This window comes from Pongo abelii, chromosome 2 (assembly GCF_028885655.2).
Source record: "Pongo abelii isolate AG06213 chromosome 2, NHGRI_mPonAbe1-v2.0_pri, whole genome shotgun sequence".
Taxonomy (NCBI): domain Eukaryota; kingdom Metazoa; phylum Chordata; class Mammalia; order Primates; family Hominidae; genus Pongo; species Pongo abelii.
The window spans coordinates 204,573,609-204,589,189 of record NC_085928.1 but is presented as its reverse complement, the minus strand read 5'-3'; the positions used below and the strand labels follow the sequence as shown (position 1 = coordinate 204,589,189).

General features: G+C 44.2%; 1 protein-coding gene and 1 pseudogene across 1 annotated transcript in view; one reads left to right on the top strand and one right to left on the bottom strand.

The window, feature by feature from the left end:
- LOC112132638 (uncharacterized) overlaps positions 1–15,581 on the bottom strand; it is a 98,736-nt gene that overhangs the window by 42,368 nt on the left and 40,787 nt on the right. The gene's annotated exons all lie outside the window — the stretch shown is intronic.
- Positions 10,177–10,274, top strand: LOC112132854 (U6 spliceosomal RNA; annotated as a pseudogene).

Genomic DNA, 15,581 nt, shown 5'->3' with positions numbered 1-15,581 from the left:
CTTCACTACCCTTGCCTTTTAAAGCACCAAACTCCTGAAATGATTAGAACTAGACTGTGAGACAGGTTGAATAGATTTGGAAACACCACTCAATGTGGGTTTAGATATTGCCTGAATGAAAAGTGAAGACTTGGCCGGACACAGTGGCTCACGCCTGTAATCCCAGCACTTTGGGAGGCTGAGGCCAGAGATCACCTGAGGTCAGGAGTTTGAGAACAGCCTGGCCAACATAGTGAAACCCTGTCGCTACTAAAAATACAAAAATTACCCAGGTGTGGTGGTGGGTGCTTGTAATCCCAGTTACTCGAGAGACTGAGGCAGGAGAATCGCTTGAATCCGGGAGGCGGAGGTTGCAGTGAGGTGAGATCACACCTGCACTCCAGCCTGGGCGACAGAGCAAGACTCTAAAAAAAAAAAAAAAGAAAAAAGTGAAGACTTGTTGAACATTCTATTTTTAAAAATTTACTTTTTTTTAAGTAATGGAGATGGGGTCTTGCTATGTTGCCCAGGCTGGCCTAGAACTCCTGGGCTCAGGAAACCCTCCTGTCTCAGCCTCCCAAAGTGCTAGGATTACAGGCATGAGCAACCGTCCCTGGCCTGCACATTCTTCAGGCCTCTGAGAGTATGCTCATCTTCCCCCAGCTCTACTCTCCTAATCACCAGTGGAAAAGAGGGGTGGGGAAGAGAACAACACTGGCACCAAGCTACAGCCTAATAGACCGTCTGTTTTTGTTCCTGGCTGGACTGCCCTGCTTGGACTATGTATTATTTTTAAAAGTCCTTCTCTAGTTTCCTGTTGCTTATAGTACAGGGACTAGCCTTGTTGGCCTCTCATTCAAAGCTTCACGCCATTTACTCTTTCCACAGTTGTAAACCATATCCTCTTAAACATCCCCTGCACATAAACACAGCAGTATACACACGCACACACACACACATACACACACACACACACATTCTTTTCACTGTGACCACAAGGTCTTTGCCCCCAAAGTCTTCCCACATCTCTAGGCCTTTCTCCAAGTCTTTCCCTTGTCCCTTAGCTCTCAAATCCACCTTCTGAAACCCTAATTTACGCTGTTCTCTGGGCTGTCAGAACCCTTTATAATATGGCTTGGCACAGTCTGCGTGGCACTCAAGAGAGCTGTGTAAGCTCCTGCCTCCCCCCTCCCTCCCCAGTGCCCATGCACACAGGAGACTGAGTTCTCTGAGTGCAAAATAACACTGTGACAGTCACATGGCAGGGGCTCAGGGACCTTCAGAGAATCAAATTAAACAAGACTTTGCTGTTTCAAAATGATACCTGGCTAGCAGCTCCCATTGTAGTTTCTCTACATTTCCTGTATGAGGACTCTAAAAGAGATGAAAATTCACACCTTCAAAAACAAAGAACTGGCATGCGGCCCAGGACTTAGACGAATCAAACGCTTTTCAGCTGTGGCTCCGAGAAGGTAGGTGACTTGTTACTTGGCCAAGGCACCCACCTGAGCAAAGGTTCAGAAAGGTGCTCCCAGCAATTAATTCTCTTGCTAGAAATTTATTCTAAGAAATAACCAAGTATGCTGATAAAGATTTAACCATGGCCGGGCTCGGTGGCTCATGCCTATAATCCCAGCATTTTGAGAGGCTGAGGCAGGGGGATCACTTGAGGTCAGGAGTTCGAGACCACCCTGATCAACATGGTGAAACCCCGTCTCTACTAAAAATACAAAAATTAGCTGGGCATGGTGGCAGGCGCCTGTAATCCCAGCTGCTCAGGGGGCTGAGGTATGAGAATCGCTTGAACCCGGGAGGCGGAGGTTACAGTGAGCTGAGATCACACCATTGCACTCCAGCCCGGGCAACGAGAGTAAAACTCTGTCTCAAAAAAAAAAAAAAAAAAAGATGCCTGGGGTGAGGCCAGGTGGGGGCGTGGAGATTCCATGCTGTCTCTGAGGGCCACTGTCCAAGAGCCTCCATGTGTTCAGCTATCCGGAAACTCTCTGAACCCTGTTTTCTTGGCCCTTAATGGAGGCTTCATTGGATGGGCATGACTGACAACTGTGTAGAAATGTGACTGGGTAAAAAGGGTATGACCTGATAGTCATAAGCTGAGTGGGGAAACCCCGCAAGGCCTGTGTGTTCAGATCCCTCATGGCCCTTGCGCAGCGCTCCTTCCCCCAAGGTGTGGGGCAGGACCCCTTCTGAAACCGGGGTCTTGTGACCTACAGTCAGACAAGAGAGGCAAGAGAATTTTTTTATGACCAGCTCCGAGACAGAAATGTGGGGAAAGATTTCTTTCTTGGGGAGAGAAAGGAAGGCAGGAGAAAGTCAGAGAGTGAGGCCAGGCCTGGTGGCTCACACCTGCAATCCCAGCACTTCGGGAGGCCGAGATGATAGGATCACTTGAGACCAGAGGTTCGAGACGAGCCTGGGCAACTCAGCAAAACCGCCTCTCTACAGAAAATACAAAAAAATATTAGCCAGGCATGGTGGCACACACCTGTAGTCCCAGCTACTCAGGAGGCTACCGCTGAGCCTGGGGAGGGCAACGGGAGAGTGAGCCATGATCATGCCACTGCACTCCAGCCTGGGGAACAGAGTGAGACCCTGTCTCAAAAAAAAAAAAAAAAAAAAAAAGTCAGAGAGATTTTGTTTTCTGAGGCCTGCTTCTGAGGCCCAAAATGCCCCTATGTTATAGCAAAAGACTGCAACAAGGGTTTTGGGAGTTATGAGCCAAGAACCACAGATGAAAACCTCTCTTTCTCTTTCTCCCTCTCAAATAATATCACAAATACTTAGGAACAGGTAAGCAAGGGATTTGATCCCAGATTTAAACCTGGAAATGAGTGACATTGCTTAAGGATAAAGTGCAGAGTGAGAAGAGAAATAGGCCCAGGACTGGGTCTTATGATCCCCCAAATTTAATAGTCAGCTAGAGAAATAGGCAAAAGAACCTGAAAAGTGGTCAGAGGGGAATCAGAGTCTGGCATCTCAAAGCCAATAAGAGAGTGTTTCAAAGGAGGAAGTGGCTGGCTGCGCTTTGTGTTTTGCTGAGAAGTCAGAGTGAGCAGTGTTCCTCGCGTAGCAGGGCTCCCTGACCACCTTAACAAATCCAGCTCTGGTAGAGTGGGAGTGGAGAAGCCAGTGGAGGGAGCCGGCTGGAGGTGGCTGAGAAATGACTGAAAGGTCAGGAATGAAGACAAGGAGTGTGAACAACTCATTCAAGACATTTGGAAAGGGAGCAAAAAGATACATGAGCAACCAGAGGGGAACTTGGGAGCAACAAAGACTTTAGCTTGTTTTGTGTTATGATGGGGATGGCTGGAATGTGTTTAGTTTAAACATCGATGAGAAAGGGTGCTCCCTCTGTCAACATGAGGTGCAGATGTGGCATAGGAGGGTGAGGCAATTCTCACAGGAGATTCCTATTTTTTACTTTTGTAGGGACAGGGTCTTGCTATGTTGACCTGGCTGGTCTCAAACTCCTGGCCTCAAGTGATCCTCCTATCTTGGCCTCCCAAAGTGCTGGGATTGCAGGCATGAGCCACCCTGGCCAGACACCAAGAGACTTCTATTTTCTTTCTTTCTTTTCTTTTTTTTTTTTTTTTTTGAGACAGAGTCTCGCTCTGTTGTCCAAGCTGGAGTGCACTGCTGCGATCTCGGCTCATTGCAACCTCTGCCTCCCAAGTTCAAGCAATTCTTTTGCCTCAGCCTTCCGAGTAGCTGGGATTGCAGGTGCCTGTCACCACACCCAGCTAATTTTTTATTTTTAGGAGAGACGGGGTTTCACCATGTTGGCCAGGCTGGTCTTGAACTCCTGACGTCAGGTGATCCACCTGCCTTGGCTTCCCGAAGTGCTGGGATTACAGGTGTGAGTTATTGCACCTGGCCTGAAACTTCTATTTTCTTTATGAAGTTGGGAACCAGATCATTTGCTAAGAGAGAGGAGAATTGGGTGCAGATTTGGAGATCTGAGCAGAGTGGAGAAGGTTTGAAACTGTCCTTATGGAGAGGACAGCCATAGACTAAAACATAGAGAGGGATTTCTGGGTCTTTCTACATGCCACATTCCTTCTGCAAGTTCTTCCTTGCCTCTAATTTCACAGCTAGGATACTGAGGATCAGAGAGGGTAAGTGATTTGTTCGAAGTCACACAGCAAGTGAGTGTTGAAGCTTTGACTAAAAGTCAGGAGTTGAGGCCTTTAGGTGAGGGCACCTCCACCCCAGGGTCAGCGGGCACTTTTTCAGTGTCTTTTCTTCACCACATACAAGATATCAGGTGTTTTTCAAAGCATGATCGCTTGGGTCCTATTAAATGATCTATCACCCCCTCACACAAAGCCTTACACATAGATTGACTCAAGCAATGTTCCAGTGAATGAATGATTAGAAATCAGATTGTCCTTCTGTCTCAGTCACTACCGTTCTTCCCATCTCACCTTGATTTCAGAATAAGCTAGGGATAGGACAGAAATGCCGAATCCCCTTGGCATTTAAGGTAACAGACTTCAATTTCTACAATGTCTCCTTTCCTAAATTGGGACATGGACAACATAGTCATTTATATACACCCCACCTTGTTCTGAAAGGCTTTAATACCTCTAGGGCATATCAATTGCTAAAAATAATAACAGTAATGCATTTCTGTTTATTGTGGGTGTCCTAATACTCCACAGAACTGGAATTGGCTATTACAGACTCCACTAATTAATTCATGGTATATCCTCAGGGGCTTGGAAGCTCATTATGTAAATAAATGCAAAATAGATGGCAAATTAGAATTTCTACCCCACAAACTTGTCACATTACAGATAAAATCAGGAAAGAGTAATCACTATTTATCCACTCAACAGGCCAGTTGAGCTAATAAGGTTTTTTTGCAGTTACATAGACATAAACCTTATGTGAATGCCAATTAGAAGACTCAAACCTTGCTATGGCAGGAGGAAGGCCCTTGACCAGGGGATCTGCAATGACCAGAGATGCAGAGTGTAACAGATACAATAATACACATGTGGCAGTTGGGAGTCCTCCATCCTAGGCTTGGTTCCATCACTGTCTTTCATTCTTTTTTTTTTTTTTTTGAGACGGAGTCTCACTCTGTCACCCAGGCTGGAGTGCAGTGGCACAATCTTGACTCACTGCAACCTCCACCTCCCAGGTTCAAGGATTCTCCTGCCTCAGCCTCCCAATTAGCTGGGACTACAGGTGTGTGCCACCACACCAGGCTAATTTTTGTATCTCTTTTTTTTTGGTTGTTGTTGTTGAGATGGAGTTTCACTCTTGTCACCCAGGCTGGAGTGCAATGGCGTGATCTTGGCTCACCGCAACCTCTGCCTCCCAGGTTCAAGCGATTCTCCTGCTTCAGCCTCCTGAGTAGCTGGGATTACAGGCATGCACCAGCACGCCTGGCTAATTTTGTATTTTTAGTAGAGACAGGGTTTCTCTATGTTGGTCAGGCTGGTCTCAAACTCGCGACCTCAGGTGATCTGCCCACCTTGGCCTCCCAAAGTGCTGGGATTACAGATGTGAGCTACCGTGCCTGGCCAATTTTTGTATCTCTAGTAGAAACAGGGTTTCACCATACTGGCCAGGCTGGTCTCAGAATCCTGACCCTAAGTGACCTGCCTGCCACAGCCTCCCAAAGTGCTGGGATTACAGGCGTGAGCCACCACACCCGACCCCGTCACTGTCTTTCTAAGCCACTTCTCTTCTTGATCTGCTTCTTGATGGACTGAACAAGTGCTCTCGCAGCCTTGACTCTGAGCTTTTGGAATCTAAACTATTTCTGGCTGTGGCCCAGGCCTTACACAGCTTTGGTGGCTCCCCAGGCAAAGCAACCACCTGCTTGTCCCGAAGGCAGTCAGCATATATTTGTGAACAGGAAGAGCATGGTCGTAACTGGTCAAATTACTCCCCGGTGACTCGCAGGGGCTTTGGATTTTGTCCTCACTGCTTCCTCCAGTGTTTGAAATTCTGACTGCTGCACTCTTTGCTGGGTAAACTAATGAGTGTATTTGGCTGGGTGGCATTCACTCTCTCCATCACTTTCTACAAGCAGAACAGAACCTGACTCGGAAAAGCATTTCTGAGAAGCTTCATATCAAAGCCTGTCTATAGGCTGGGCTAGGGGATCATATATGTGAAGATAAGGCAAAGACCACGAAGTAGCCCGTCTGGGGGAAAAGAAAGTCTGCCTTCTGACTTGGGCGTCTATATTTCTTCTTCCATTTCCTGAGCCCTTTTTACGAGCAAGGCACTGTGCCAGGGCTGGCAGCCAGTCCCGGCCTGGGTAAATGACAGCATGAGGAGGCTGGCAGGAAGGTAGGTGTGCTGTATCCTTGGTGGAAGGGTGATTAACCTCTGAGCTAAGCCTCAGGGTCAGGCCACCAGGCCCCAGGAAGGGAGCTGTGCCTCCAGAGCAGGCGTGCATGTTCTGTCTGGAACACACGAGTATGCAAGTTGCCAGAAAGGTCCCTGGACTCTGTTGTTGTAGGTAGGTTCTTTGCTAGGCAATGGGAATTTAGAGATGGATAAAGCATGATCTCAGCCCTCAAGGAGCTCACAGTGGCTGGTCATTCATAGGCATTCCCTCTAAGCATGAGAAGTCCCAGTGGAGCGGCTAAAATCAAGTTTCTGGACATGCGGAAGTAAGCACCAAATTCTGAATGCTCTCTGGCCCCAGAAAAATGCTGTTGTACCAGGAGGGCCTGAAAAAGGCAGCTGGACTTTACCCCTTCCCAGCGCAAACAGTGGACTCTATTGCAGTAACCACTATCCTCTCTAACTAGCACAGGTTTATTAGAATGTTAGAAAATCATTATTTCCTTTTATACTTAACTTGCTGTTGACAGTGACTGCACATATTCTCTGGCTGCAGCCCTGAACCAAGAGAGGAAACAGTAGCCTTCAGGCACCTCTCCAGGCTTTAAAATTATAAAATGTATCATATTTACAGAAGAGTATGTGTACAATCTAAAGATTAAATAATGAGGCCGGGTGCAGTGGCTCACACCTGTAATCTCAGCACTTTGGGAGGCTGAGGTGGAAAGATGGCTTAAAATCAGCAGTTTGAGACCAGCCTGGGCAACTTAATGAGACCACCAGCTCTACACACACACACACACACACACACACAACAACAACAATAGCAACAACAACAAAACCAAACTAACAAACAAGCAAAACCATAAAATAAAACTAGCAGAGTGCAGTGGCACACACCTGTAGTCCCAGCTGCTCAGGAGGCTAAGGCGGGAAGAGCTCAAGAGGCAGCAGTGAGTTGTGATCACACCACTGCACTCCAGCCTGGGCAACAGAACAAGACCCTCTTTCAAAATAATAAAATAATAGGCCAGGCACAGTGGCTCATGCCTGCAATCCCAGGATTTTGGGAGGCAAGGCAGGCAGATTACCTGAGGCCAGGAGTTTGAGACCAGCCTGGCCAACATGGTGAAACCCCGTCTCTACTAAAAATACAAAAATCAGCCGGGTGTGGTGGCGGGCGCCTGTAATCCCAGCTACTCGGGAGGCTGAGGTAGGAGAATTGCTTGAGCCTGGGAGACATAGGTTGCAGTGAGCCGAAATCATGCCACTGCACTCCAGCCTGGCCAACAGAGTGAGACTCTGTCTCAAAATAATAATAATAATAATAATAATAATGACAAACACCTATCACCCACTAGTACCTTGAAGCTCAGCTGTGTGCCTCCCTGCAATCTCTGCTTCCCTGAGCACCACATCCTCCCCAGGTACTACCTTTAATGTTAATCGTTACTGTTTGCTTTATAGTTTTGCCCCCTATATGACATATCCGTAAACAATCTACTGGTTGGATTTGAATAACTGAGTGGCTAGGACAAACCTAGCTGTGTAAGGAAAGAGCACTATTGCCAATATTACATGAGATTTCCTGGGAAAATAAGCTGAATAGAGTTGCTGGGTCATGGAAAACAAGCTGAATAGAGTTGCTGGGTTATAATGTAATTTCAACCTTCCTGAGTCTTTAAAAGCCTCTTCTGGAGAAGTCAGAGGACAAAATCATGATCAAAGAGCAAGGCATGGGGACATGTGCCTGTAGTTCTAGCTACTCAGGAGGCTGAAATGGGAGGCTCACTTGAACCCAGGAGTTCTGGCCCAGTTTGGGCAACATAGTGAGACCCCATTTCAAAACAAAAACAAGGCTGGACACAGTGGCTCACGCCTGTAAGCCTTTGAGAGGCCAAGGCGGGTGGATCACCTGAGGTCAGGAGTCTGAGACCAGCCTGGCTAACATGGTGAAACTCTGTTTCTACTAAAAATACAAAACATTAGCCAGCTGTGGTGGCGTGTGTCTGTAATCCTAGCTACTCAGGAAGCTGAGGCAAGAGAATTGCTTGAACCCAGGAGGCGGAGGTTGGGGTGAGCAGATATTGTGCCATTGCACTCCAGCTTGAGCAACAAGAGCGGAACTCCGTCTCAAAAACAAAACAAAACAAGAAAACAAACCAAAACAAAACACACATCTATCTTCCTAATTGGAGGGGAGAAAGCCAAAAAAAAGAAAAAAACAATCGTACACAGGGGCAGATCTAGGATTTGTGGGGTCTGAAGATTATATAATTCGGAGGACCCTTTTGTAAGATTATAAGTTCAAAATTACAAATACTAAATTAGGTACAGGGCCTTGGGGAGGACATATATGAATAAAGGGCTTCCGTTTCATTAGTTTCAGGTGGATAAGTCTCTAACCATGAGGGTTCACCTGTATCTGGGCATCTGGCAGATCTGCAGGATGGGCCAGGCACTGAAGACCCTGTAGAAATAGGGTCAGAGGTGGAAGGATGCTTCGTATTTTCTGCTTTTAAGCTCATTAGCCTATGTTCAGCTCTCAAGAGTAGGCCAAAGCACAACACTTCAGAAACGGGAGCGTTTTATGAAATGAATACGCTCAGCCGATGCCACCAGCAGCGTATAGAGAGGTGAGTGGGAATTTCCATAATATGTAATGAAACTGTGACAAATATGGATAAATTGTCCTCAAGTTTGAACAAGTTATGATATCAGTGAGGATTTTTGGGTGATGACAGTTCTCAACCTGTTTCTTGAGCCACACTTTTCCACATGGAAATGGTTGTTCTCCACATCTTGTACACAGCAATTATCATGGCATTTCCCCTTACTATCCTCCCAGGGAATCTCCTTGCTTCCCTCCTATTTTAGATTCTCCTCCTGGATTTACTTTGTCTTTGGGTGGAGTATCTTCTCCAGCAGCTTATAGAGAAGGAGTGCATGATAGATAAAATTTTTGAAACCTTACATCTTGAACATATTTTTTTCTGCTCTTACTCAGTTGATAGTATGGCTGGGTATAGAATTCCAGATTGCAAGTTACATTTCTCAGAATTTTAAAGGCACTGCTTCATTGTATTTTGGCTTCTAGTGTTGCTGATGAGAAGTCCAAATCCATTTTGGTTCCTAAACTTCGTGTATAGCCAATTTTTTTCATCTCTAGAGGCAATAAAATTTTCTCTTCTCCCTAAAATGATGCTGGCTACTTATTGGCTCTTAAGTATCGCAGTTCATTCTATTCTTGAATTATGACATTGATTGCTTTGCCCCTTCTTTTCTCTTTTTTCTTTCTGGAAACACTGGTATTCAGATATAAGATCCCCTGAACTAGTACTCTTAACTTCCTAACCTTTTGTCTACTATTTTATATCCCTTTATCTTTTTGCTATATTTCCTGGGAAATTTCCCTAATGTTGTATTTCAGCTATTATGTATAATTATTTTTTTCTGCTTAAGCAGATAATTTTTCCTTATATCCTTATCATTTTTTCCTTTCTATGGAAGTATTGTATACACATTGTTTGAAAATTATGCAGTGCTCATTTCAATAGCACATTTGATAAAACTGGAATGAGACAGGCCAGGAGCAGTGGCTCACGCCTGTAATCCCAGCACTTTGGGAGGCTGAGGAGGGCAGATCACAAAGTCAGGAGATCGAGACCATCCTGGCTAACATGGTGAAACCCTGTCTCTACTAAAAATACAAAAAAATAAAAAATAAAAAATAAGCCTGGCGTGGTGGTGGGCACCTGTATCCCAGCTATTGGGAGGCTGAGGCAGGAGAATGGCATGAACCCAGGAGGCGGAGCTTGCAGTGAACCAAGATCATGCCACTGCACTCCAGCCTGGGCGACAGAGCGAGACTCTGTCTCAAAAAAAAAAAAAAAACCGGAATGAGACAGAAAATTAGCATGGCCCCTGTGCAAGGATGACATGCAGATTTGCAAGGGTTCCATATTTTTGAAAAATCATTACAAAATTCTTTACATAGAAAATTCCATCTAGTAGATTATTGAACAAAAGAGACCAGAAATAGATCTACACATACACATATATGACCTAAAGCTGTGGATATGAACCACATTTTATATTTGCTTTTGACAAACATGCTATATAGCAAGAAATGTGGCCCCTACAAAGAAGCCTGGCCTTTTCCCCATCTCCTGGGAGGTAATCTCTAAACTCTTGGAATTTCCTGAGTGTTAAGGGTGTCTTTGTTATTTGACGGGCCCTTGGAACTACACCTGATATTTTATGCTATAACATGTTGGGGGTGGCCATGGCAGGAAGACCAACCATCTGATAAGACGGTTGGGGCTGGGGGACACATGGTATCAGCTCAACCTCTAGGGAAGAGCGGGCGGGAGATTGAGTACAACCACATGGGCTCAACCAATCGTGCTTGTAAGAAAACCTCAATAAAATATCTGGGCACCAGAGCTCAGGTAAGTTTCCCTGGTTGGGAATACTCTGAACAGACTATCACACATCAGTGCTGATAGGAAAACACTTTCCTGAAGACAGTGGCAGTTTCATGTTTGCAACCCTCCCAGACTTCACCCTACGTATCTCTTCCTTTGTCTGGTTCTAATTTATATCCCATTGCTATAATAAAGCTGCAATGGTACACATAGCACTTTCCTGAGTTCTGTGAGTCATTCTAGCAAAGTACCAAACGTAAGAGTGGTTTTAGGAAGCCGCAAACCCGCAGTTGGTGTCTGAAGTCAGGGCAATCTTATAGGGATTGTTGCGTCTGACTGTGTGGTTTGGGTAACTCCTCACAGATACCAAGGCAATTCACTGAGAAAATGGACTCTTTTGCACATGTCATACTGTAATTATTGATATCATATGTAAAGAAATGAGCCTCAACTGTTACCTCATACTATCTGCAAAAACTAACTTGAAATGAAAAATAGACCTGAGTTGAAGAACTAGAACTAGAACTTTTCTAGAATAAAATACAGAAGAACATCTTTGTGACCCTGGGTTGGGCATATATTAATATATTAAATAGACCACAAAAAGGAAAATATGATGAGTAGGTCTTCATAAAAATTTTAAAAATTTGGTCTTCAAATAATACTGTTAAGAAAATGAAAAGGCAAGTCTGGGGTAAAATATCGGCAAAATATGTATCTGTCAAAGTATTTGTATTGAGGATATAAAAAGAATTATTTGGCGGCTGTGGTATCTCATGATTGTAATCCTAGCACTTTGGGAGGCTGAGGCAGGAGGATCACTTGGATAGTCATTCTAGCAAAGTACCAAACCTGAGGGTGGTTTTAGGAAACCCCCAAATTTGCACACTTACAAACTTGTAAAAAAATCCAATTAGAAAACGGGTAAAGACATGAACAGACATTTCCTGAAGAGGCTACACAGATGGCAAATAAGCACATGAAAAGAGTTCAACATCATTAGCCATTAGGGAAATACAAAATAAAGCCACGGTGAAATATTATTTTGCATTTTGCACGTAGCATAATAATATTTTTTATTTTAGGCTGGGCATGGTGGCTCATGCCTGTAATCCCAGCACTTTCAGAGGCTTAGGTGGGCAGATCACTTGAGGACAGGAGTTCGAGACCAGCCTTGCCAACATGGTGAAACCCCATCTGTACTAAAAATACAAAAAAAAAAAAAAAAAAGTTAAAAAGATATTTTTTATTTTTGCCTAGCAGAATGGCTAAAATGAAAAATAATGACACCACCAAATGCTGGCAAAGATGTAGAGAAACTGGGCCACACAAATTGCTGGTGGGAATGTGAAATGATACAACCACTCTGGGAAAAGGTTTAGCAGTTTTTAAAAATAAAACTGTACGGGCCGGGTATGATGGCTCACACCTGTAATCCCAGCACTTTGGGAGGCTGAGGTGGGTGGATCACGAGGTCAGGAGATCGAGACCATCCCGGCTAACACAGTGAAACCCTGTCTCTACTAAAAGTACAAAAAATTAGGCGTGGTGGCACGCGCCTGTAGTCCCATCTACTTGGGAGGCTGAGGTAGGAGAATTGCTTGAACCCAGGAGGCGGAGGTTGCAGTGAGCTGAGATCGCGCCACTGCACTCCAGCTTGGGTGACAGAGCGAGAATCCGTCTCAAAAAATAAATAAATAAATAAAACTGCATGAAACTACCATACAACCCACAGTTGCTCTCCTGGGCATTTATCTCAGAGAAAAGAAAACACATTCACACAAATGTTCATAGCGACTTTATTCATAATAGCCAAAAACCAGAGGTCTTTCTGCAAGTCACGGTATATGCACAGGACGGAACACTACTCAGCAATAAACAGGAGCAAGCTATTGATGTGTGTGTATATATATATGTGTATATACACACACACACACACACACATATATATATATATATATATATATATATATATATATATATATATATATATAATGAATCTCTAGGGAATTAGGCTGAGTGAAAATAGCCAATCTTTACAAATTGTATATCGTATATAGTATGCTTACATTTATCTATATTACACTCTTGAAATGACAAAATTATGGAGAAGAGATTAATAGTTGCCAGGAGCTGGGGAGGGGGAAAGAAAGAGGTGAGTGTGGCTATAAAAGGGCAACACAAGGGGTCCCTGTGATGATGGAACTGTTCTGTGTCTTGACTTCATCAATGTCAACAGCCTGGTTGTGATATCTTACTATACTTTACAAGATGTTACCACTGGGGGAAGCTGGATCAAGGGATCTCTCTTTTTTTCTTTTCCTCCATAAGTAAGGAAACAATCTCTGTATTATTTCTTATAATGTGAATCTATAATTATTTCAAAATAAAAAGTTTAATTAAATAAATCTGTACACAAATGTTTATAGTGGTTTTATTCATACTCATTAAAAACTGGAATCAATCCAAATGCTCAAGAACTGTAAATGAATATATAAATTGTAGTAAAACCTTACAGTGAAATGCTACTCAGCAATAATAAAGAATGAACCACTGATATGTAAAACATGAATGAATCTCAAAAGCTTCATGCTATGTGAAAGGAGTCAGACTCAAGACTATCTACTGTATAATTCCATTTATGTGAAGTGCTAAAAAAGTAAAAAATCTTAGTTATAAAAAGCAGATCAGTGGTTGCCAGGAGGCAGAGGGTAGGGGTGTAGAATGACTGCAAAAGGGTTCAAGGTAATTTTTTGGGGGTAATGAAAATATTCTATCAATTTCATGATTGTGGTAGTGACTATATGATGGTATATTTGTTAAAACTCATTTATTGTGCACTTAATATTGGTGAATTTTATTGCATTTAAATTGTACCTCAATAAAGTTGACCCCAAAATTGGGCTAATAAATTTAGACTATCTTGCGACTTGCTTTTTCATTTAACTATATGTTGTGGACTTCTGGCTTCCAGACAGAGAGCTTTACCTCCTTTTTAATAGTTCCATAGTCTTTCATTGTATGGATGCAGCACAATCCCACAATTAATTTAATTAATCTTTCCTTGATGAGCATTTTTGCTATTTCCAATTTTTTATTCTTTTTTTTTTTTTTTTGAGACGGAGTCTCGCTCTGTCACCCAACCTAGAGTGCAGTGGTGTGATCTTGGCTCACCGCAACCTCTGCCTCCCGGGTTCAAGTGATTCGTCTGTCTTAGCCTCCCAAGTGGCTGAGATTACAGGTGTGTGCCACCACACCCACCTCATTTTTTTATTTTTAGTAGAGACGCGGTTTCACCATGTTGGCCAGGTTGGTTTCGAACTCCTGACCTCAGGTGATCCACCCGCCTCAGCGTCTCAAAATTTTTTATTCTTACAAGTAACGTGATGGTTAACTTTTTCATGTATCTTTGTATACCAGAGAAATTGTTTTTATTGAATAGACTTCTAAAAGTGATATTTCTTGGTTTAAGAATATATGTAATTAAAATTTTTGGCCGGGTGTGGTGGCTCACGCCTGTAATCCCAGCACTCTGGGAGGCTGAGGCGGGCAGATCACCTGAAGTCAGATGTTCGAGACCAGCCTGGCCAAGATGATGAAACCCCATCTCTACTAAAAAAATACAAAAATTAGCCAGGCATGGTGGCATGTGCCTGTAATCTCAGCTACGCAGGAGGCTGAGACAGGAGAATCGCTTGAACCCGGGAGGCAGAGGTTGCAGTGAGCCAAAATCGTACCACTGCACTCCAGCCTGGGTGACAGAGCAAGACTCTGTCTCATAAAACAAACAAACAAACAAAAATGGCACTATTATACAAACCCCTTGGCTGGGCATTGAAAAATGAGTAGGAGTTAATTAGGTGAAGAAAGGGCATGGATTAGGCCACGCGGTGGCTCACGCCTTTAATCCCAGCACTTTGGGAGACCGAGGTGGGTGGACCACTTGAGGCCAGGAGTTGAAGACCAGCCTGGCCAACATGGTGAAACCTCATATCTACTAAAAATACAAAAATTAGCCAGACCTGATTGCAGATACTTGTAATCCCAGCTACTCAGGTGGCTGAGGCACGAAGATCACTTGAACCTGGGAGGCAGAGGTTGCAGTGAGCTGTGATGGCACCATTGCACTCCATCCTGGGAGTCTCACTCTTTCGAGTGAGACTCTCGAAAGAAAGAGAAGGGTGGGGGTGGGGGTGTGGAGAGAGAGGGAAGGAAGGCGGGGGGAGAGGGAAGGAATGGAAGGAAGGAAGGAAGGAAAGAACAAAAGAAAGAGAAAGAAAAAGAAAGAAAGAAAAAAAGAAAAAAAGAAAGAAAGAAAAGAAAGAAAGAAGGAAGAAAGGAGGGAAGGGAAGGCAAGGAGAGGGGAGAAAGAAAGAAGGAAGAAAGGAAGGAAGGGAAGGCAAGGGGAGGGGAGGGGAGGGGAGGGGAAGGGAGGGAAGGGAAGGAGGAAGGAAGGAAGGGCATGGATTAAATGGAATCCTAGGAAGAATGAAAAAATGAAAAATGTTTAGTGTGTACAGGCTGGGCATAATGGCTCACACCTGTAATCCCAGAACTTTGAGAGGCTGAGGTGGGTGGATCACTTGAGGTCAGGGTTCGAGACCAGCCTGGCCAACATGGTGAAACCCCATCTCTACTAAAAATACAAAAATTAGTCAGGCATGGTGGTGCACACCTGTAGTCCCAGCTACTTGGGAGGCTGAGGCAGGAGAATTGCTTGAACCCAGGAGGCAGGGGTTGCAATGAGCCGAAATGGCGTCAGTGCACCACAGCCTGGGCGACAGAGCAAGACCTTGCCTCCAAAAAAAAAAAAAAAAAAAAAGGAAGAAAAGTGTGTACAAAGGCACG